The 25134-nt window shown below is 32.7% G+C and overlaps 1 protein-coding gene across 1 annotated transcript in view; it reads right to left on the bottom strand.

Moving 5' to 3' along the window:
- The window catches only part of LOC118186609 (thyrotropin-releasing hormone receptor-like), a 529209-nt gene that overhangs the window by 330031 nt on the left and 174044 nt on the right, over nt 1-25134 (bottom strand). The gene's annotated exons all lie outside the window — the stretch shown is intronic.

The raw sequence follows: 25134 nt of genomic DNA, 5'->3' as shown, positions 1-25134 counted from the left end.
AGCACTATAAGTGTTATAAAGATCGTTAATCTGCAAATGAAATCTTTTCAGGTACGTAGCGAAGCGACCGCTCCCTGTATTTATTTGATTGTAATCAAAATCACATATCACTCTCATACTTTTACAAATTTCAAAATTCAGCAAATAACCTTTGATTTTATCAATAAAAATTCTTTTTGATGCTTGAAATCTAATTCCCCCAAATTATCCTTAGCAGCCTCTTTGGCCAGCATGTCGGCCCTTTCGTTGCCTATGACATCAATATTGCCTTTCTCCCAGTTCATTTTTTCTTCATGTATTTTCCCCAAAATTACAATGATATCTTCTATAATTTAGGACAAAACTATTAGTATTATCAGCATCTGCTTGTGTTTCTAAACCAGAAAGTGAATCTGTACATATATCATTATATGTTTTTACAATCAGGTTTCAATCCATGTAAGAGCAAATCTGATAGCAGCCAATTCGGCTTAAAAAGCCGAATTCCAAGGTTCAAGTCTAATTTTACCATAATATATTTAGGTAACAAAAAACTACCCACATATGCTTCAGCAATTCCACTGTCAGAACCCGAACTATCTGTAAATATATCCAGTTCTCCTAGCAAACATTTGATCTCTGACAGAAATCGCTTTCCTTAATCCTTTTTGTATCTTTAATATTAACAGTATACATTATGCTGTTTAACATTAAAGCTAGAAAAACATATATAATATGCACAAAAAGTAATAAAATCAACATTTGGGGAACGCAATTTAAATTTATTACAGTGGAAAGAATAAAGTATCGAGAAGGACGGCATACCGAGCAATATGCAAATGACTCCATCGAGACTGTTTTAATGCATGTGGTCAGAAGCCGCAACTAGGGTCGTTTTATTGGATCTAATTTATATCTGATCCGCTGCAGGTCTGCGGCTGTGGAACCACAAGCTCCAACACCACATAATATACTGGCAGTAATAACTGTTTTGTAAATTAATCTATTAATGTTACTTTTCAGGCCTAATGGGTCAGCTGGAAAATTTCTTTTATAATGCATGAGAATAGAGACAGCTCGTTTATAAATGTAATTAGAATGTTGTTCAAAATTCAATTTACAATCGAACATGTAATGTAAAAAATTAAATCAATTTCTACTTAGGTCAACAAAGAAAATTTTTATTTTAGTTACTTTTTATTAACATTTTTTCGTTTCCAATTTATAAAGCTGATGGTGGTCTATAATTTCTCATTCTATCCATCTTTTGTAATATCTCATTATTGCAAGCAACCTTTCTAGTGAATTTCGAGCAGTCCAATTCTTCGATTAATATTATATATTAATTTAAAGTTATGTTTAAGGACTTATGTTTAAGCATAATTTAACAATACCTTTATTAATTTAAAAGCTTATATTTTTCTTTCTCTAATCGTCGCTTGCATTGTGCTGTAGTTTCTTTTCGCCTTCTTTTTGCATTCTCCGTTTGTGAAGCAAAGGCCGTTTAAAGGGTATTATTTTAAAGATATATTATTATCACGTTAATATAGAAATATGGGGAGAGTTTTCGCTACATAATGGGACATTACATCCGCTTCTCCAACTCTATAAAACCACAATTCTTTAATTCCATACACTTTAAAAATCTTTAGAACTCTGTCTTATTGCTGCCACTTATTTTTGTTAAATATTACAATCCCATTTATCACAGTCATGTACTATTACTTATAAGTTGTTATAAAATTAATTTTTACAGCACGTGAGAATTCTTAATAAACGGTCATTATTTGTAAGTCTTATAATATATTTAATAAAACAGGGTATCTTTAGTTCCCTACTTATTTATAATGCATGAGAGTTATCTATTTATAAACAGGAATAAATAAGTAGCCCGATAAACAGGAATAAATAAGTAGGCATTGACTGTATTAACATCAATAAATAAGTGAAAAAACTGTATTAACATCAAGTGTCATCCACTACAAGTTTAAAAATGTATTTGAACTTGAGTGGATGAATAAAAAGTATTTTATTAATGTTCTAAAATTTGAACAAGATATAGGGAAAGTGTGATTCAATAGTAGGAATTTAAAAACAACAAGATATTTAAGGTTTTCAACACATTTAATTATAACACTTCATATTTTAATTGTGGCAGTCTAGTTTTTCACCTTTTGGGTAAAACGTGCAATTAGGTTTTTGTAAATTTAATGTCAGCTTTTCTTTTTCAATCTACATTCTTAGATCTTCTACACAAATGAAAATAGTTTATATAATTTCTCCAAGGAATTTTCACGTATCGTATATAAAATATCATCAGCGTAACATAGCATTCTTACACCATTTTAACACTCTTTCTGTAATAGTGCAAACATGATATTTCAGAGAAGCGAACACTGCAGGAAACTTGTGGGCATCCTTTGTAAGCAATTCTTTCAATACAAATATCCTTATTAAATCTCTAAATAACTTTTGTTTCGTTAAAATAAAGAGTAGAAAGATAAAATAATACTTAACCACTAACAATTTAATGATGTTCTATATTTTTCATCATTTGTTTTTTAATTTCAAGTGTTAGTTTTGTAGTGAACGTTTTTAAACCTACTTGTAAATGACCATGTAAAAAAAGAATAAAAACTGTTCATGTATGTAGATTGATCCAAAAAGACCCAATTTTGTACCATTTTTTGGTCAAACAGGATGCTTATGAATCTATCACCTAACAAAATCGTATCTAGACGTATAAGGGGTCCCATATCACAACAACTGCGCACGCCCCATACTATTACAGCGCCTCCACCAGCTGCAACAGTCCCGTGTTGACATGTAAAAAATGACGTTGTCTCCATACTCGTACATGTCCATGAACTTAATGCAATTGGAAACAAGATTCGTCATACCATGCAACGTGTTTCCAATCATTAATATTCCAGTGTTCTATGTCAGAGGACCCAGGAGACGGGGGAAAGCTTTGTGTTGTGCAGTTAACAACGGTACACGAGTGCGTCTTCGGGTCCGAAAGCCCATATCAACAATGGTCTGTTGAATAGTTCTCATACTGGCACTTAATGATACCCCAGCATTGAAATCTACAACAATTTGAGGAAGGGTTGCACGTCTATCAAGTTTAATGATTCTCGTCAGTGTTCGTTGGTCACGTTCTTTCATGAGCTTCCTTCAACAGCAGAGATGTTGTAGATTTGAATTTTTACCGGATTCTCACTATTCGAGGTATAGTCGGGAAATGGCCTTTGTCGAAATTTGAAATTTTATCGCTACCTCAGAGATACTGCCCCATATCTTGTACGCCAACTATATATAACACCACGTTCAAACTCCCTTAAGTTTTGATAAATATTACATATATATTATACAATAATACATATACGTATTATTAACCTGAAAATATTACATATATGTGTGTGAGAGTAAAGAACTTTTAACTTCTCTGAGATCAAGAGCATGTTGGTTTGAAAGAAAGTCTCAAATGCATTCTGAAGGTGCCCTTTCAGCAAAATCTCTCACAGTTACATCAGCACAATGTTCCAGTAAAACTTTGCTACTTCTGTACATAAATTAGTAGCAACTATATGCAGTAGAGAACCTCCATCAAATTTTCGGCATTGGCGTTTAATATATAAGCCTTTGCTACCTTTCAAAAGCAGTTCAACAACAGGTGCTACATCAGAATAAGCAGCATAATGTATAGCAGCCATGTCAGTCCAGCAACACCTAAGGTGGATATCAGCACCTTTGCCCAACAAACAGCCAACGGTTCTGGTTGCAGCTGTAACATTTCCTACACCATTGGCTCCGGCTTTGTAAGCATAATGTAAGTCATATCGTCATATGAGTCAAACCATATCCATGTGTATATTTTGTATGTGTATATTTTATCCATGTAATATTTTAAGGCATAGTCGTGATGGCTGAGTGGAAAAGGCAGGAAAAAGATGTTGACAAAATTTCGGAGAAACACGATTTTTATTTTTAGGCACATCAGAATCATTTTTTTGCAGATAATACACCTTTTGATCATAAGCATTTACAATAATTGTTATATACACAGATAAAATGATACGACGTCATTATCGGCAATTAAGCTTAGTAGCGTGAAGATGTCGGCAGGGTAGAAGTTAAGAAAAAGAGTAACGTAGTTGCTTGCGAAGCAGTATTTTTACTAAGTAGGTGCATAAGTATAACTAAATTATTGTATTTTATTATATCTTACATATATATATCTTTATATATATCTTTTTCTTTTAATAAAATTATCTTATATATATCTTTATATCTTATATATATCATCTATATATATATCTTTTTCTTTTAATAAAATTATCCTGTACATATTTATCTTTCATCTTGTAACTTATTCCCACACAATCATCATTCATAAAAATCATATTTAATCATCATTAATCTTATCATTTCATAGAATGTTATAAAAATGCGCCAGCTCTGCAAAGTGTTCAATATGTTTCATATTTCCCTACTTATAGTATCCAAAAAGTATAAATTGCATTTGGTATGTAAAACAGAATTTGATGCTTTATTAGAAATAAAGTGTTGAATGGGACATAATTATTCAGCTATTCAATGTAAATATGGTTTATCTTTCATTTAACACCACGAGCTCGCAGCTAAGCAGAACTGAATGTTAACTAACTAATTAATACGAAACAAAGATGAATGCTAGCTAATTAACTAATAAAAAATAAAATTGAATGTTGATTTAAAAATCTTACAAAAACTAACAGTTCTCTTATAGAAACTACAGAAATTCTTTCTTGATACAAGAAAGAGAAGAAACAATTCTTCTATTTATAAATCAGTGTTATCAGTATCCCGTTAATCCTATAACGAGTTTGAGAACAGTTAACAATGTCAGTAGTTTCTGCACAGGAAGCATTTAATCGGCCGCAGCTGAAGTGTCTTATTACCAACAAACACATGGGGTATTAGGAAGGTAATTAGAAGAGGTCACTGGAGGAAAGTTAATCGTTATTAGTAATTACGTCAATTTCGTGGATATAAGTGGTGACATGCCACACTTTTCTTAAGTGAAACCCAATAATCGTAGAGTCTACTATTTTTATTGTTCTGCTTTTGGAAGAAAATGCAATGTATTTCAGTTTGTTGTATAAGATAAGCTTTGCTTTCTAGTTGTATTGTTATTTTTATAATCCTGAGGTCTTATTTTAATTATATTGCTGTACATATGTCGAACAATTCTTTAAATATATAACTGTATATATATATATTCATACAGTAATTAATTCATAAAGTCCCATTCGGGACTTTAGTAACTCTACGACATTTTGCCTTCAATCTCGCAACGACATTTTGCTTGCAACGACATTTTGCTTAAACCACATTTTGGCATTAATCTTGCAACGACATTTTGCCTTGAATCACTATAAACGGCGTATAACTTTTCGAATTGTTGCCACCAAGTATTCACGCCGTGTATTATATTTAAAGAAATTAAATAACAAAGAATCTGCATGAATGTATGTATGTTTCTCGCATTACAAAAAAACAATGGTTCATGCAGTCGTCCGGTTTTGAATAACATATTCTTCCATCCGAATACACCATCTTCCACCTGGAGCACATGAACGGCCGAATTTTTAATTTCGAAATTGCGTTATTACCTATTTCATATTAGGAAAACATTAACGAATTGTTTATTAACAAACACAGCGATTTCAAAACTCGCATTAGCAACTTTGCACGAAAAAACATTTTTATCACCAGCGTGCGAGGCTGCCTGTCGGAAATGAGATAAGCTGATCGAAATGAGATTCCAAAGATATGCTGTTTTTAAATATTTTGTCATTTTGCTATTCAACTGAGTTTTACATGGCTAAGTGCGAAAAACCTGGTATATAATAAATAAACTAAGCACAAAAAATTAATAATAAAAAATACTAAAAAAATTTTAAACAATCTTAACTGACTTAAGAAAACTGAACATTGATATGGTGAACCGAAAAATAAAAGATAAATGTATGCCAACATTTAATGCTACATTGAAAATTCTAAATGTACACTGCTATGCTGCTTTTAAAATTATGTAATTTTGCTATATATATGGCGTAAATTCAAATAAAATGATACTTAATAATAAAGCTGAAAGAAAAAAGGAAAGGTTAGTTGGAGTGAATGTAACAGCAGACGTGTAGACTACGACTTCAGCGAGAGCGTGAAAACACCTTAAGGAACCCTTCTGAGCGACGGTTAAAATCTGAAACCTTTTTTATTTTTTTTTCTGAGTGTGTGTTTCTATATATATTTCTATGCATTTATACAGAAATTTTCTTTTGCTTCTGTTTAATGTATCTTTTTCTTTTTAAAAGCTTTAATATCAGAAACTATGTTAAGCATTTTTACACAGTTTCAAAGTATTTGGGAACATAAGAAGTAAATGGATTACAGATATAATGGAGAAACGATTCGCATCAAAGTTCATTTATTCAAAGGTAAATGAAGAAATACGTAAACGCTTTAAGGATAATTTCACGGTGCTCTGTAGTTTGCGTTACTGGGGCAATTTGCGTAGAACAAATGGCGAAACATTATCATAATGGATATTTAATGAAAGCTTGGTAAGCAATTTTTATTTCAAATTGACTTATTTTCTAAAAGTAAAGCATTTAGAATAACTAACAAATAATATCTTTGCACATGGCATGTAATATTTTATTATTGGTTTTCAATGCTAATGTTTAAATTACGAGTATACCAAATTATTTATATCCATGTTATATTAAATGGCAAAAAATTAATAAATGTGGAAACAAATTTTATTTTCTGTTAAAATGATATTAAGGAAAGGTAGTGAATTAACTGTATCTATTTTATTTAAGAGATGGGCATTTAAATAGCATTTTTTATATTATTTTTGATATTTAATAAGGTGCCCAGCAGCGGCCGAGCGGTAAAGTCGCTGAACACTGGTAGTTCGGTCCAAGGTTCGAATCCCGCGAACGGGCTGGCTGCATGGGCGTTTTCGTGGTTTTCCCCATGTGTAACGTGTATACGAGCCAGTTTCCCTTAGAAAGTCCTCCACGAAGGCATCCCTCCCCTTAGGCAGATAGCCCTCGTGTGCTTTGCCGTTATTAAATACACACCATACGATATTTAATAAGTCTTAAATTGCAGTTACAAGAAACCGAATCATTATTTATAAAATTTTCTAATTTCCACGTGTTTCCTCTTTTTTTTTCAATTAGCCCTTCAGTTGGCAATAGACATTTCGTGGTACAATCGTACCGGGAAGGTGAGTTGATTTTTGATGCAATCTACTTCGAAAAACTTAACATTTGCCACTATGGTATTTTAACTAAGCATGTGATGAAACAAAAACTCGTCAAAATAGTCCTGAAAATTGAATTGACTTTCATATGGAGGGACTCAAGTTATGAATGTTACTTTATAAGATATTTCTCGCGCTTTCTTAGCATGCCTTCGTGGTTTAGTGGTCAGCACGCCCGACGCTTATTCGAGAGGTCTGTGGTTCAAGTTCCGGCGCGGGCATTCCTCGTTTTTCATATTCCTTGCTTCGAAATAATCCTAATGACTCTACAGTGGCGCCCGAAATAAAAGGTGGTGAATGGGTCTCCTAAAACCCAAGTCACCCCTTTAAAACGGAGAGTATATATAGTATTGCTCCAGCCTTCTTAGCATGCCTTCTTGGTGTAGTGGTCAGTACGCTCGAGGCATATTCGAGTCCTGGTGAGGCCAATGCTCATTTTTCACATCTCCTGCTTCCAAAAGAAAATCCTAATGTCTCTACAACATATAACGGATTACGAATTATAATTGCCGTATGGGAATGCGGTGCAAAATTTTTAAGCACCACTGATCACCAGCAGTAAGAAAGACTGCAATTTAATTCCAATAATAACAATCCATTTTAGAGATAATGGGTTAAAAAGATTTGAAAACAAAATTTGAGCTCAGATTCTTGAAATGCTGGCTTGCCCTCTTTTTACGTCAAACCAACCTAAATAGATATATAAAAAGGGTGTAATGTTCTGCGTCCAAAAACTGAATAGCGAGATTTCAGTGAATAAGCACGAGTAGGGTCCCTATAACACGTTTTCACTATTTTTTTTAGAATGATGTATGTGTCTTTGTGTATATGTGTGTGACTATTTTATGCGCACGATAACGCTTATATGACCCTTCTAAAAATTTCTGTTTTTTGTGTTTAAGCTTTCTACTCTCGTACGAAGAGTTAATTATATTTTGGGCAAATCTGGACAACCGGAAAGGGTATCTTACTTAAAGTCGATAAAAGTCTGTTTACACTAGCAGAATTTGAGCCCAGGACACGCGCATGAACTTGACGGTTCTACTAAAGGGTAAAAAAAGAAGCCTCACAATTTTTAATTTTCGCTGACCTTCATCTAGGGTAAAAAAGGTAATGCTTTTGGTCCAAAAATTGTCTTAATATATATGACGAAATTTTTCGTCAGTGTCGGCTCTTGTATCAGTTTATGTTTTCTGTATTTAAGCTTTCTAGATACAAGCAGAGAATTAATTAAATTTTGGGTAAAATTGGACACACAGAAGTGGTACTTCACGGAAAGCATATAAGAGTCTTTAGTGGATAATAAAAAGTGGTACTTAACTTTAATCTTATAAGAGATTTTAATGAAAAGCTGCATTAAAATATAATCCATATCAATAAAATATAATCCTAATATTAAAAGGAACAATATATTAGATTTGAGTTAAAATTCATAAATCGGAAGTGATACTTTACTGGAAGCTTTGAACAAATTTTCATAAAGAATATATATTGAGTCAATAAAAATTTCTCTGATTTGATATTTATAATAGATATGCCATTGAGGACGAAATATTACATTTTAAAAGATTAAATGTACTCTTGGTATCACGGTAAATGCAAAAGATCATTATGAGGAAAAGCTCAAGCTATGAAGCAATTAAATGTATTAAACTCAAGTCTCCATTTTGTGTTTTTGTCATTTTTGTGTCCAATCACTTTTGAAACAGAAGGACGCTGCCATCAAATTTTGTACTTATGTATTATTTTTAAAGAGGAAACATACAGCATAAAAAATACAGCAAACACAAATAATCGAATATAAGAAAACCACTTAACTTTCTATCCGGAATTTTAAAGATTTGCTGCCTTGAAAAAAATTCTTTTCATTAAAGTATTGATTTGTGAATCCGAAACACTATGTGACCAAAGGATGTATTACTGTCGATGCAATATTTTCGAACCAAAGCCTAAGAACGGATATGTATATGAGTACGTATAGTTATCATTGTCCATTGTATGGAAGAATAGAAATAAATAATGGCTAACGTTAATAATTACTATTGTAGGATAAAGCTCATAAACGGATTAGATTTTATTTATAAACGATGTGCCGGAAGTAATAGTACTTAATGCTCTTTGCTGTTCCGCTACTTCCAGGTCTTAACACGAAACTAATGGGAAGTCTTGGGCAGCCCACATCAGAAATTTTCAATTTCCTTAATTAAGTTGTAGGGGTTATTTAAATTTTCAGATAGTTACTTTTAATTTTGAAAACCTTTCCTTTCAATTCTTTTTTTCCACTTACTACTCCTTGCCAGAATGAGTTTTTAGTATCGCTCTTTATGTAAATGAAGTGGAACCAGTATTGAATGGGAAGCTCATTCACTTCCGAAGAAGAGCTCAGAAGTTCTTAGTAGACGGTGTTCTGTCTTAGGCCCATATCGTTACTTTACTATCTTGCTACGTTCGGCAGTAGTCTTATGTGTCTGTTAGCATTCGAAGGTGAGGTTTAATTACGGGCGAACTCGGTTAGTTCTTTTTGTACAGCTTCGGCTAAAATTTAGCCAATTAGAATTAGTTTCGTTCCTTATTTAAGTTAAAATCCAAGTGGAGACTTTCCTGTAAGCTCGAGAAGGGCTATTTGTAGTATCTCTTTGAGTGAATAAAAGGGTGTTTTGACCCTTCTTTAGATTTATATTTTATAGTTGTAAGAAGACCAGCGAATAGTCGCTAGACACTTCAATAAAGTTCTAATAGCCAAGGACAAGTAAATTAACTAAAACTTTATAGTACAATAAACCGAAACGTATAGTTTTCTCTCTTGATTTCAGTAAACAAATGCATTTGGCCTAAAGAAAATGTAAATCAATTAGCTGAACTTTTCGAATATCAGGATTAACTATATTCGAGTTGGTTCCGTTTTATAAATATTACCATATTTGAGGTTTTAATCATAAATATGTTACCGTGAAAGACCGAAATTGGAGAATGTCGACATTCACCCAATACGTCGGTGAAAGATCGAATATTGCACTACATTTTTGTATATTCGGACCCTCCCCGGTATATGTCGACAATCACAGATATGCTCTGGTGAAAGTCGAAAAGAGAGGTTATAAAGTGCCATAATAGTTTAAGTTGTTGGAATAAATAAGATTTGAATCACATAATTTAGTAAGTTTTTTATTCCTGTTATTTTAGTTTCTCATTTAGAACGTAATGTATAATTAAGTAAGTTTTTAACTTCTATTATTTTCCGTTCTCATTTTGAATGTATTGTGTGTTTTAGGTTCTCATGTTCTTAAGTTCTTATTTCAAGTCTCAAGTGCGTTTATTCGCGACTGAATTACGGAGAAGAAAATATAATATTGTTATATGTTCAACATTCACCATTAGTACATGGTGAATGTCGACATTCACCGGTGTAAGTCAGAAATAAGAGTATTTGGAAAATATTTCGGACATAGACCAAGAGACTATATGAATGTTGACATTCACCGGTGAAAGTCGACATTCTCCAGATTTCGGTGTTTCATAGATGTAACATATATATCAATAGATGTAACATATATATCAATTTTAGACTTGAGCAGCCCTAAGCTATTTGGAATAGCGGCGCTTTATGATATTTGATATTTTTTTTATGAGTTATGGTACAATTTTTAGGGGACACTAAGCTATAACCTGTATAGCTCATATGTTAATCCGGCACTAACTGCAGCGAAGTTAATGAAAATATTCATTAAATGTAATCGAAAGTAGTGTCTTTAAAGAAGCTTAGATGTGGAATAAAATAGAGCATAATTAAATACATAAGATAGCGCGTATAAATATGATACAATGTACACAAAAATGCGTATAACTATATTGGAATTAATATGATTAAGATTTGTGAAATTAGCATGATTAAAATATTTTTCAAAAAACTGAAATAAGTGAATGAATATTATAATATTTTCATTTCTTCTAACTTTCTCAGCTCTGAATATGATTTTTACTAGATTATATTCAACGGAACTACACATATGAATTATATAAGAAGAAATAGATGGTGAATAATTTCTATAAAAAAAAATTACCGATAATGAGCGGTGGTCGTATTTTGTAGGAATTTGTTATAAATAATACATAGCTTTACTATATTAAACAATAATTAAATAATTATATAACACAGCCAAAATCAAGCTCAAAGCTTTAGGTGAAATTCCAGATGAGATGAAATGCAAACAAAATTAACCACGCGAGATATCTAGCCCATTTTCTGGTTACCAGAAGTTAACACTTATCGGATTAAAGCGAGTGTAAACTAGTTATCTCCATTAAATGGAACTTTACACCTAGCTTAGCATAGTTGAGGTCATAGTTCATCTGGTGAGTTACCCTTAATAATTTGTACATAGTAAATAATTCATTATCTCATCTAATAAAATTCGTGTATACGAGCCAGTTTCCTTATAACGTCCTCCACAAAGGCATCCTTCCTCTTCGGCAAATAACCCTCGAGTACTTTGTCTTAACTCTTAGAAGACCATAACGTCCCAGACGACCTTTCATTCAAACGACCACAACCGCCCAAAACGGCCAAAATTCCAATGTTGTTTTCTTCCCTCCCCTAAGGTATGCAGTAGCAGGTGCAGTTTCCCTAAATGCACTGTATCAGTTTATTGCAGACAGCTTGTCCTAAAAGGATTTATTTATGGTTCCTTATCTTTATTTGTTAGGAAGTAGACAGGATGACATTTGAAATCTTCACTCTTCTTTGTGTTTTAATGGATGTGGAGGAGAGGAAATTGCTGTGACTCTGGAAAACCTTTTCGGTCGATTCGGTATTTTATTCATACAGGTTAACGAAAACTTCGGTTTTCAAAGAGTTAAACAAATAAACCAAACCAACCATCTAATAAAATTGAATGAATGCAATGAAATAGAAGAGGATGTTGGGTTAATTGATAATATATATATATATATATATATAGAGAGAGAGAGAGAGAGAGAGAGAGAAAACAGCTGAAGCTGTCGGAATACTTTTCACGTAAATTTAAGCAGCTTTATAATATAATCAATGTAGTCACCTTTATGTACCATGACTTTATCGCTAAGTTAGTTAGTTATATTAAATGGCAAGGATGAGAATATACTTTATGATGAAAGTTAATTATGATGTATTTCATGTATGAAATAAAATTGGTTAATGAAAAGTTGTTAACTCGATACATTCAATATCTACTGAAAAAATAAAATAAGTTACTTAAAATATATAAATTACGAAAGTGAAAAACATATGAAAATTTAGATTTTATCTATTTTTTCGATCCATACTTCTGTGTTTCTAATCTAGGTAATTTAATCTCCAGAGCTTTAAAGAGACTCAGTACCCTCAGTCCTGGCGTTCTGAACGCTAATTGTTTTCCTATGTATTTACATCTTTAATATTTCATTTTCCGTTATTAAATAGTAAAGTGTTTTTACGAAATGTACGTGGCTAATATTTTTCAGTAACAAATAACAGTACCTTTCTAATGCCACTAATTTCAAAAGATTTCATTTTGTAGATAAAGACTATTTTCTTATTCCTGATATAAAATATGATTACTTGCGTTGAAAATTAAAGTAAAATTATACTGCATTTATGAAATATTCAATCCAATTTTATGTTGCTCGTCCTATTTATTCCATGAAAAGAGTTATTTATTTTTATTAAATAAGTTATTTTTTTTGCTCGTGCTTTTAAACTGGATTATTTATGAAGTAAAAAACTTTACTTCCAGTTTCATTTACTACCATTCATTTATTCTCTTTTCATAAAAAGTGCGAAACTCAGATTATACTACTTAATGGAATTCCAGAAAAAACATATTGAAAATTCGCATAATAATATGAATAAAAAAAATTGACATTCATCTCATTAAGTTTGGGTGCTTTTAAAGTGTTTCTCAATAATGGGTATTTTGTCACGGTTATGTTAATTTCTGCATTTTAAAGGTACTGTGAAAGGCAAGCAATTTAAAGCAATATTTCTCCTTTCGTTTGGTTATTATGTGCTCGCTTTCGATGCACAATATCTGTTTTAAGTATAAAAGAGATTATTTTTAATTTATTAAAATTTATGCACTTTTGAATCGAGGAAAAAACTTTTGTTTATGAAGCATTTATTTTGCTGATATTGCAGTCATAAATTTGTAATAGATGTAACATCTGGTCGCAAACTCTACCTAAAAAAGATACTTGCATAATAATTAGCCGTTTTTAAAATATTTAAACACATATTTGTTTTCATTGAACTTAATCACTTCAGATTTAAATGATTAATTGATTATTTAGATTAAATTTAAGCTAAAATTATTAAACTGTTGATCAAAATGAAAGAAAATTGACAGAAATATAATTTAACTGTTACTTATTGGAAAAAACATTAAAGGAAATTTTATAAGAGTTCCATTTAACTCAAGTTATCATGTTTGAAAATTTATTCATCGCAAAATTTTGATTTAAAAAATCATATTTATGGAAATTTAAAAATAACAAAAAGAATATCTCTCCTGTTTTCCAACAAAACTTTTTTTAATATAGTGTATGGTTATACTGCTAACAGAAATTGGCGCCGCTATTCTGTTGCTCGCTAACCCATTTGGTAACCTAAGAAAGCTCGCTAATTTAATATCGCTATATACGGGAATGCAGATGTTCTACGAAGAACATCCGGATTAGTGGATGACCACTTTCCGATCTTATTAAAATCATCATAACTGTCGCAGAATATTAAATTTAGTCAAATTTAATTTGCATGAGTGCTTATAAGGAAATTTACTTTTGGAAAATGCATTCCTTATGCAATTGTGACTTTTTTAATGGATACTCCAATCTTTAGTATAATGTTGTTTGCCTTAGCTGTTTACAAAGATATTTTGAGAATGTACAAATTCCATTTAACTCTTTCACAGCGAAGTCGCCCGTAATCACAGAGAACTCAAAAATCGGTAGGTCGCGCGAATGCGTACATCAAGCATGTGCTTGATGTAGGCACATGTTTTCACTTTTAGCACGTGAGTTCGCACAGCCTGTTAATGAAGAGTTCATTGGTTTCACTCCAGCATCCTACTTGGCAGGAGAGAAGAAAATCCATTCCAACAGAAATTCGTATATACGGACGTTTTAGATGGTTGAGGGGACTAGATTTTGGCCTCTCTTGACACCAAAGTGTTAAGTAATATGTATTTAATGTTCTATTAAATTATTGAAGTGTTGGATACACTTATTGTAAGAGCCGTAAAACCACCACATACTGACCTCGCAAATAATGGAAAAAGGCCAGCTCTGTTCTAAATAGGCCTTGCATTTTCTTTAATAAAATATTAGTGAATGACATATATTAAAATACAAGCTAGAAGAGACTGGCAGTTGTTCCTTAAATAGGCATTCGTCTAAGCTAAAAGCTGCAAAAAATTCATCAAGACTTTGATGGTAATCTGAAAGGAATGTAGCAAATTTCCTCCTACTTTACTCATAAGTAGCACATGATCCAACAGCCTTACGCATAAATGACAAACATTACTAATCGATAAAACTTTCAGGTCTTCGTGATATGTTAATGTTAGCAAATTTGGATGAAGATATTTGCTGTAGTAAATATTCCGTCATATGTCTGAATTCTACTCTGTTTCACCGGTGATCAATCATAAGCGATGTCAAATGCATTTATACTGTCATACTGATGCAGAATTGAGGGTGTATATGCTAGAAAACTGGACATGGAATATGAAACGTAGTACAAAGACGTGAAAAATAAAAAAGACATAGATATTGTTGATAAAAGTACAAATTTAATTGAAAAATGCAAATAAAGTTTTTTAAAAATTCGTTGTAATTTTATTCTCCAGACTCAAAACTGCTACCTAAAAGGCAGCATCGCATGAAGCGTAAAAATATACTAAAATGGTCGTAAAAGCAGGAAGCTTATAATAAATATCCAGCTTATGTTAACATAAGAATTAATGCGGATATAGTGCATTTTTATTAACCAAAATCAGAAAAACGCTTGAAGTCTGATAAGATATTGGAGAGATAGGCTAATTGTTTACATGTATAGGCTGCGTGGGTATAACATTTAGGACATGCGGTTTAAGACTTGAGACTAGGGAGCTGATCCCAACCCATATAACACAGAATATACTCAGAATGCCCTGTTTAAGTAGCAGACTTTCGGAACATACTGAGGATCAAATCTCATGTCAAATCTCATGAGTCATCACATGAGTCATCATATTTTAGTTTGCTGATACTATTTTTTTAAAAGTCTATATATCCTGAGAAATCGGAAGATGTCATGAAACTGTTGATTCTAAGATACTCTTAAGAACTTTGCCATTTATGCATCTTTAGAATATTCGTACAGCAGTTTTTGAACACTCCCATTTTCAAACGCGTTGAAAGTATTTGTTCTTAGTTATTTTAGCGATTTAAGTTTCTACTTGATGTTGCTTGAGGAATTCGCTGAAGGATGTATAAGGAAATATTGAGATGTGACACTGAGCACTGGGAAGTATGAGTTTGAAGAGTATTCCTGGATACTGTGAGGATGTTATAAGCAAAACTTCAAATTCTTTCAATACTTAGGATATGAAGTGGATATATTGAGATGTTGTATTAAGCACTCGGAAGAATGTGCAGTGTTAGCATGGGAAGCTAAGAGGATATTCTGGTATGCCTTGAAGACGTGCGCTGATTTCGCCAGTAATTATCTCCAGGATATCTTGAAAATGATTTTGTGTTATGTGAGTAACATCTACAGATTCCGTATTGATTTGCCTTGAATTGAAAGTTGATTTTCCTCTGTAGGGGCGGTATGGATGGTTTGAAACATGGCAGTAAACTTGAGTATGTAGGTTTTTTTTTATCATTGAGTTCTGTGTATATGGCCCCGATATTACGGATATTTGCTTTAAATTCATACACTCACTCAATATTAAATGCTAAAAACGATATATTTTTATTTGTCCATTTTTGTAAAAGCGAAAATAATTCTTTTATTGTTTTCGGTTGACGATAAGGGATACTAAACAAAATATTTCCCGAAGACGAAGTGATAAAAAGCGAATTTTCATGAAGCTGTCTGTAAAGGAAATGTCATACGATGTTTGTATAATTGGAGCTCTTGCTCAATGAAATCTTCTAACTTTACTGAATTTCGAAACTTTCTCTTTTTTCTGCCTTCTCTTTTTCCTATAAACTTGTAGAGTTTGTTAAGATTTTGAAGGTGGTAACCGCGAGTGATGTTTTCGCCTAGGAATTCCGTATGAATTCCAAACCTCTCGAGACTCTAGCTAAACGTTCTTACAATTGCACCAAGAAGGCACGCGATAAGTTTTATCTCCAACTTAAGGCGATTGGAGAAGAACAGATCGAATCGCCATATCCTAATGTTGGCGAATGATCGTCCCCCATATTTTAGTTTGGACAACACTGAAGAGTAGTAGGTTTTGTCGAAGCAATGATCATGAAAATTTCGCCCCGATTTGAATCTTGAACTCCCTGATTGTTAGCCAGATATGCTTCCGAAAGCATGGAGAAAATACCTTATAAACTAACTTATTCTCAATTAAATAAAAATATTGCTTTTAAAGAAAAGGTTCAGAAATATGACTTAAAGATTCTTATTTACTATAAGTATGAAGTAGGCAAGGGATTTTTCGCCTTTTATTTTTCCTGCAAATAAAAGCATAGTTGCTATCCTTTTCTCCTAAATAATACATTTGTATTAACATTCCTCCAATATAGTGCATTTGTCGTAACTCATTACCACTGTGTCAGCTAGAACGGATAATCCAACGGTATTACGATAGCATAATGGACAATACGATGACTATGACATCCACGACAAACTCCGAGGATAGGTACTTGCAACGGATAATGAGTCGTGAGCTGAATTCCATGCAGCGAATTTGTAGCGTGAACTCACAATGATGAACAAAAGGTAGCTAAATTGTGATTGCGTCCACCACCATGGAATATGTATGCTTTCCAGTACGAGGTATACAAAATTGGGCAAAAAACGTATACATAAATGTTTTATTTTGTGTACGTCATTTTCAAAATCTTATTCTTCTAACAAAATAAAATGTTATGTTTGATTCAGCTCAAAATATCGTTTATATGTTGTAAAGTATTCTCTCCCTCCTTACTGCAGACCTTCGTGGTGTAATGGTAGCACACTCGGTGCGTATTCGAGAGGTCCAGGTTCGAGTCCCGGCGAGGACATTGCTTATTTTTCATGTCTCCTTCTTCAAATAGCCTAATGAGTCTACAAATGGCACCCGAACTAAAAGGTGGTGGATCATGATTCTTCAATTACCAGGATTTCGCGATTGGGTCCCCTAATCCCCAGTCACCCTTTAAAAAGGGGCAGTATGTAATCTATTCTCTGTCTCTTTTCTGCATGCCTTCGTGGTGTAACGGTAGAACACTCGGCGCGTATTCGAGAGGTCCAAGTTTGAATCCAGGGGAGGACCCTGACATTTTGTATTATGTCTCTTTCATTAAAAAAAACTACTAATGATAAATAATGTGATAATGACTGGCGTCACCGAACTAATTCCCAGGACGTGTAAAGCGGCATATTAAATTAAGTAAAAATATTTTTTTAATTATATTTTTTACACCCAAGAAGCAACTGAAACAATGCTATATTAACCAATGACAGATGCGGTAATTGATTCAAGTTTAATCAGAAAAATACTTTTTGCTTTGAGCAGTAATGCCAGGTCGTTTTTTTTATCTGTGGTTAGAATAAAATCAGATCTTATGGCTACGCAGCTCGTCAGAAAGGTTAATAAAGAACGATGGCTTGTTTATTTAGTAATAGTATAAAATTGCTCTTTCTTTAAACTCTGGCCGGCTTCTATTTTCTCTAAGAAATCACCAATTTTCCAAAACTAACGTGAAAATGAATTCTGTTTTGATTTTAATGTCAAAATAACTCTTTATATCTAGATTTATGTGCTTTTAATTTCCTGCTTTAATTTCTAGGATATGTTTTAAGATTCGTTCTCACAGGCATTATAAAAATATTCTAGGCCATACATATATATATATATCTATATATGTGGCCTAGCCGGTCAATACATATAGGCAATGTGTGTCGCACATATTGTAGGCTAATCTATACATGTTTTATGCATTGATATAAGCATTTAAATTATATGATAATGTCTTAAAATATGAGCTACAGTGTACTGTCTTTCAAATTAAGTTTTATTTAAAAAAATAAAAATAAATTAACAATAAGCTCAGTTTTAATTAATCTGAAAAACATCAGCAGTTCTGTATAATTACTGCAATTTCTTTCTAATTCGTTTATTGAATATTCAAATAAACTGTACTTAGGGGTTCTAGTTTATTGACTCCTCAACACAGCTTGCATTTATTCCTGAAATTTTAGATTTTCAATTTATTGAATGATAGCTTGATCAGACACTGACCTAAGATGTAATTTCTGCAAATATCTGATAAGCTAAATTCTTGGAAAATAAAAACTTTAAATCAAATATTTCAATAATTTTCCCTTTATGGAACTACTAATATTGATTATAGTTCGAATAATACTCTGCAGGGTCTGAAATGTTATTCTCAAAATTAAAAAGATTGATTAAAATTAGTAGCAGATTCATGCAGCCAGTTATTCCTGTAATTCAAATTAAACTTAATTACTGATGGAATTCATATTAGTGTTATTATTTCGTCTGATTCAAAACATCACGTACATTGCTTAACTGAAGGGATAAATTTTATCTTTCATAATTAAAACATTCCACTGCTCTGATTAAATTTTCCTCAGAAAACTTGTGCACCAAAGAATCAATCACCATGATTGACTTGCGGAACGTAAAATAGAAGAGAAATCGCATAACATAATACGTCTACCATCTAAGTTAATTAAGGGTAATTCTCGATTGCATCCTAGCGGAGAAATCCATTAAAGATCATTCAAAAACTCCAGACAACTGAAAATTGATTTTCGGAAACCATAAATGAAGTTCAGATCAATTAAATGAGAGCCAATCGACAGCAGTTTATTTTAACTTAAAAAGCTTAAAATTTTCGTTGATGTTTGTACTAATTTTGGTGCCTTAACACCTTTCAAAATCTAAAATTGACTGCAAAATATTATAGTTATTACACATTACATCTATTTTCTTTAATTTCTCAAATCAGAATTCAATTTGCTAGGCTCCTTCAATGTAAAGAGAAATTATAAATAATAATGCTGAATTTAATCCTGAAATTATATATAATTTCGTAACTCCACTTTGTTCGGTTATTACCCCATTTTAATTATATTCCGTCACGCTTAACAAGGCATAATGCTTCAAAAATAAGGCTATAACACTGGCACACTAAAGGAAGTAACCAGATGACATCGATGGTACGTCACAATGACGAGAGTGTAAAAGAGTAATATATAAGGAATGCAGGTAAAGAAGTAAAATTGTTCGCAGGCGCTTTATAAGCATTTCAGTGCAATAACCGAATAGTTATGACACGCATTTGGATAATTTTTTACGTGGTAGTATTATCGGCCGTCTGGAATGTGGGCGTAAACAACTGGAAGTATTAGACGAACTTGGAATTGCCCAGAGTATCATCTCCAGGCTTTGGCAACGATTACAAGATGATGATAATGTGAGTAGACGTTACAGCACAGGTCGCCCCACAGTTACAACGCCGAATGAGGACCGGTATTTGGCAGTTACTGCCAAAAGAAACAGGCGTAGCACAGCCTCAGACCTGTCTCGTCAGCTCTCTTCAGCCACTGGTACGACAATTTCAAGGCAGACTGCTCTTAATTAATTTACAAGTTCAGTCATTTCGCTGCTCGCTCCATTTCTTTAAGTCATATAGTATTCAAAGTCATTTAAATCGTCTTCGTAGTTCGTCTTCTCTGGTATTCTTTAATTCTTTGCTTAAACTTTAAATGGGTATTATAATTATTTTGTGCTTCTACAAATATATTTAAATAGACAACCGTTCTTCCAATCAAAAATTCAAATAAATAATGTTATGAATTACACTTGTAATTAAAACAAATGACATAACAGAAGCATTACTATATGTAACATTAAATTAAAGTAAAGATATTTACTCTCGAAAATTACAAAATATATCTTTGTATATAACATAAATATAGATATATAAATGCATATATGTATGAGCATGTACCTTGCTTTACTCTCCATTGCTTTCAACACTGATCAATTTAAGATCTAAAATAATTATAAAGTTAGGAAAGAATCAAATTTTACAAAATCTTCATTAGAAGTTTGATTGTAACGTGCTTGCATTTTTCGTAAATTCTCACTAATATCTACAGTTGAATTTTTTGGATTTTACTTAGAACAATTCTGATTTAGCCGTAAAGATTCTTACAAAAATTGTAAGAAACAGAGATTGTGGTTTTGATGCTATACAAATGACACAAAAATTTCCTTTAAGACTGAATTATAATTGAGGTTATAGCTTAAATCTTCTTCAAATGGGTAACATTTCATATGACTTTTCTTTAATTCAAGACTATCTCATGTAATGCTGAGTGTGTAGGATTCTTCACGGTGTAATTCTAAGTTACTGTTGGAAGTGAAGAATCTTAAGAAATGATAAGCGATAATCGCTTGAGTTCTTGTGACAGGAAACAACAAGATAGAAGGGTAAAATTACCCTTTATTATCCCAACTAAAGTTTAACAAAAGTCCGTTTTGGAATGTACAATAAAGCCGACACTTAAACTTAAGAGACTAAAAATTAAACTAAACCAATTTTAAGAGATATAGCCTAAGATATCAAAATTCTAACAGAGTTGGCCTCTTAACGTTAATAGACTGCGAAGCTATCAAGGGCCTAGAGTACCCCCGAGCGTGATTATAGCTTATGGGAGACTAGCCTAAAAAGGCAGTCGCGTGCAGCCAGAATACCTTGTATTTCTCACTAAGACGGAAGAACTTCGCGGTTAAATACTACTCTTTCTCATTATGTATTCAGACGTGATGCTAAAACTATGTTCTGACCGGAAGTAGTAAGTTGAAGTTAAGAATCGATAGTAAAGGAAATTTAACTCAAAATTTAACTGTTAATAAAATTAACGTAATCCTTACAAGCGTAAAGGAAATATTAATTAAAAAATTAAAAATTACTTCATAAGCAGCATTTCTTATAAAACATAAGTACGTGTAAAGAAATAAACATACTCCTGTAAATATTCTTACCAAATGTAACTTAGTTAAATTCATATACATATGCAAATTTTTCTCTAAATATTTGCTCTCTAAAATAGAGTTCTCGAAAAAATAGGGATAAAAAGTAAGCGCTTGAAAAATTCCCTTTTAAACAAATTATCTGCTATCTTATTTCCTAAATAACTATGTATTAGCATTTAATTTATAAATAATTAAGCAGATATTTAAAGCAAATTTATAACTAGAAGGGAATTGGAGAACTATTGTTACTGTCTCTTTCGTTTCAAATACTCGAACAAATACTGTCTAACTCTCTTTGAATAAAATTCTTGATTCCTTTGATTTCCTTGTGGCAATAAAAGTTTCAGAATGCATTATGATGCGCTTAATTACATCAAAGTATTTAAATCCCTCAAAGTCTGGGCTTTCTTTCATGTTCGAAATCAAAGGCACATCCACTGAATCGTTTGTACGTAGCAAAAGCTCACATATGAGAATGATCTGTTGCATTATTTTAATGCTGAATTTCGACCGTACGCCAAAATTTATATCATGTTTTGGCGTACTGTCGAATAATTGTTTTTATATTCTAAATATTGATAGCCTGTAAAGAAGTGGCTAACGTTTCAAACACAAAATATTTAGATTAGTAGGATTTTTAGAAACTTTTAAAATACAGAATTAGGGGAGAAAAATCATATAAATGTGTATAACGTTTCTTATTACGTATTAATGACTTTCTTATGAATATGTATGTATGCAAAATAATCAAAATGTTATACTCAGGGGTGGGCAATTTGTATGCAGATTGCCCAGCTCAGAACGAATAAGATGCAAGCTACATACCTGTGAACGTGTCATATTCAAAGAAATACATCAAAATCAACGGAAGCTTGAAAATTTGATTTTCTTAGCTACTATTTTTTTTTTTTTTTTTTGTTTACGACGAACACTTGCTATTCTAGCATTGACCACTCCTAAGGCTGGAAGTGGTGGCCATTTTATTCTAGAGGCACCTAATAGGCATACCGTTGCATCCTATGAGGGGACAGACAATGCCTTCTTCGGGATTCGACCCGAACCCTTCGGTATAGCAGACGGTAACCACCATACCGTCTGGGCGGCTCGATCGTCCAATAAATTTTGCACAAAAGAGATCTGTGATTCTCTTTTTGAAGTAGTAACAACTCTATGGTTTCTCATTGATGACAACAAAAAAGTTCTGTGATGGGTGTAGGAAGTACATCCAGATAGTAAGGCTTTGGTAACACAAGAAGAAAGTTAAACTTGTAATACCTATATGTCGCTAAATTTAATTCTCAATATTCAAGTTCAACTATCTTTCTGGTATTGCGTTTTAAGCTAACTTAGTGAGAAAGCTAAATTAGTAAGTTTTCACTACTAGCTTAAGTACCAACTGAAAATAAATAGACTTCAATTTAAATAACATTTATTTTACATCCCTAATTGTAAGAGTTATACTAAAATATTAGAACACGAAGTTACCAGTCGCCTGGACTTGTCGGTGAATACAAAATGGGTCTTTTTAAGTCTTATAAATAATATATCTAATTACTTCCTAATAAATTCTTCAAATCGATTAACATTAGATATTCAAAATCTGAACTTACCAACCAAATATGCTTTGATGTATTAATCTTACGAGGGACAGCGGCTATTCGCCAAGAGAGAACCTGGACCACAGGCAACTCCGATCACTGTAATCCCAGTCCAAAGTTTCAAGCAAGCTCATCCCAAATTACATGCCGTTTAAACTGGCCGTTATTGGAATGTTCAGGAATTCTCATTACAGCATTTGATGACCGTACTTGAAATTCTCACAGTTGCAAATGACATGGAGGAAGGTTACAACTATTCATTTTAACAAGATCTATACAATTTTGCTCAGCATTTATTGGGTTTTCTCTAGTTTATTGCAGTAATGATACGGACATAATAACCAAACCAACGTTAACCAACGTAACTCTAACCCTCATACTGTTGTGAAATATTCCTCTAACACTACTAAACTGCTTGCAATTAAAATATACATAATCTTCAGAACGAACAAGCCAGTGAGGAAATGCGATAATAGTAAAACGTTAAACTAAAATAAAATTAGGTAGTGAAGCTCGAAAGTACGTATATTTGGCTGTCGTTGCGTTATAGACACACAGGACACTAATAATCAAATCATCGTTTGGAAGACAACATTTTGTCTCGTCATAGCCTCTGTTATCCATTGAGAAATGTAGTTGCTTTTTGCTGGAACTACGCGTTATTATAGCACCTTCCAAAAATATAAATATAATTACATATTACAATCTAGGCTGCAAGTCGTCATTAAAAATTTTTGTTTTAGAAGTTTCAGTGGGAGGTCTGGGAGCGCTTTCATGGGTTTATTCTTTGTGAGTGCGGGTGTGGTAATTCCGAGGCATACTTATTCCTTCAAAAGATCACCATCTTGGTGAAACGAGAGTAACAATTCAAGGGCCTTAGTAATCTTTCGTTCTTTCCTTTTCCTTTCTTATATCTATCATCTTCTTTAAAGTTTCTCCTCCCTTGTAGTTTTCATTTTCGGAGATTTCGATTTTCCATGGTCCAGTTACATGCGCTATTTCTAGTTTCTGATAAAGAAGAAACCCCCTATTCGTTTGTTATGGAGAGAAACCCGTAAGGCTGGAAATGAAGGCCTTGGTTGTTTAGAGGAAAGGTACTGTCCTTGAGAAATGGCATTGGCCCCTGCTTCAGATTGAAACGGGAATCATTTAACTCTCCCCGCTAGAGTCAATCGTCTAGTCACTGGCCTTATGTAAGTGGCTTGATAATACGCTTTAGGAAATTCCTGTTTTGGGGAAAGCTGTTAGTGGCGCTTCAGATTTTCTATAGACTCGGTTAATCTTAGCACAGGATTCTTCGTCCCGTTGTTGGAGTAAGCAGTATACGAGGTTTAATCTTTTATATTTCAATTACGTATCCATTAAATACGAATAAAAATGTCTCTTTTTAAATAAATTTAAAACAAATGTAAATGTTAACGAAAGCAAACACCTTGACCAAGATTTCTTGTCATCAATAACCAAACAGGTAGCCTTTTAAAGATTTCGCCATTCTTGACATTTAAATAACATACAGTTCTCTGTTATTGAACTAAAGACCATAAACGACTGCGTTTAGCAAGCATTCTAATCGAAATTTCTTCTATAACAAAATTTGTTACACTCCTTGGAAGCTTCTGAAAGTTGACATAAGTATGTTACCTCAAAAAATCATTGCCGTGGCTCAGAGAAGATAAGACACGTTAGACAACATTTTTCCTTCCGATGCGGAGGAAGAGAATGGTTTCCTCTTTGTATCAGAAGAGGAAATGGTCTCTGACTTCTCTGATCAGAATCTTTTAACTGAAAGGAAAAATAGGGCCATTTAACCGATATGAAGCACGTGTTCTTGACGTTCAGTTCGGCTTATCAGCCTAAAAGCACTAAAAGCGGGTATTTGCGCTGCACCGTAAGAGCTTACATACCTGAGGTGCTTTCAGTTCCAGCGCATGGAATTCTATTGCTTATTGGGCCAATTTAACGAACATAAGTAATTACTTGTGGTGATGATAACTTATACATTAAATTTAAC

Source organism: Stegodyphus dumicola, chromosome 12 (genome assembly GCF_044657685.1).
Source record: "Stegodyphus dumicola isolate Sdum_Otavi_A_Nest chromosome 12, ASM4465768v1".
NCBI classification, from domain to species: Eukaryota; Metazoa; Arthropoda; class Arachnida; order Araneae; family Eresidae; genus Stegodyphus; species Stegodyphus dumicola.
Note: the sequence above shows the minus strand (reverse complement) of the source record. Positions and strands in the feature narration are given on the sequence as shown.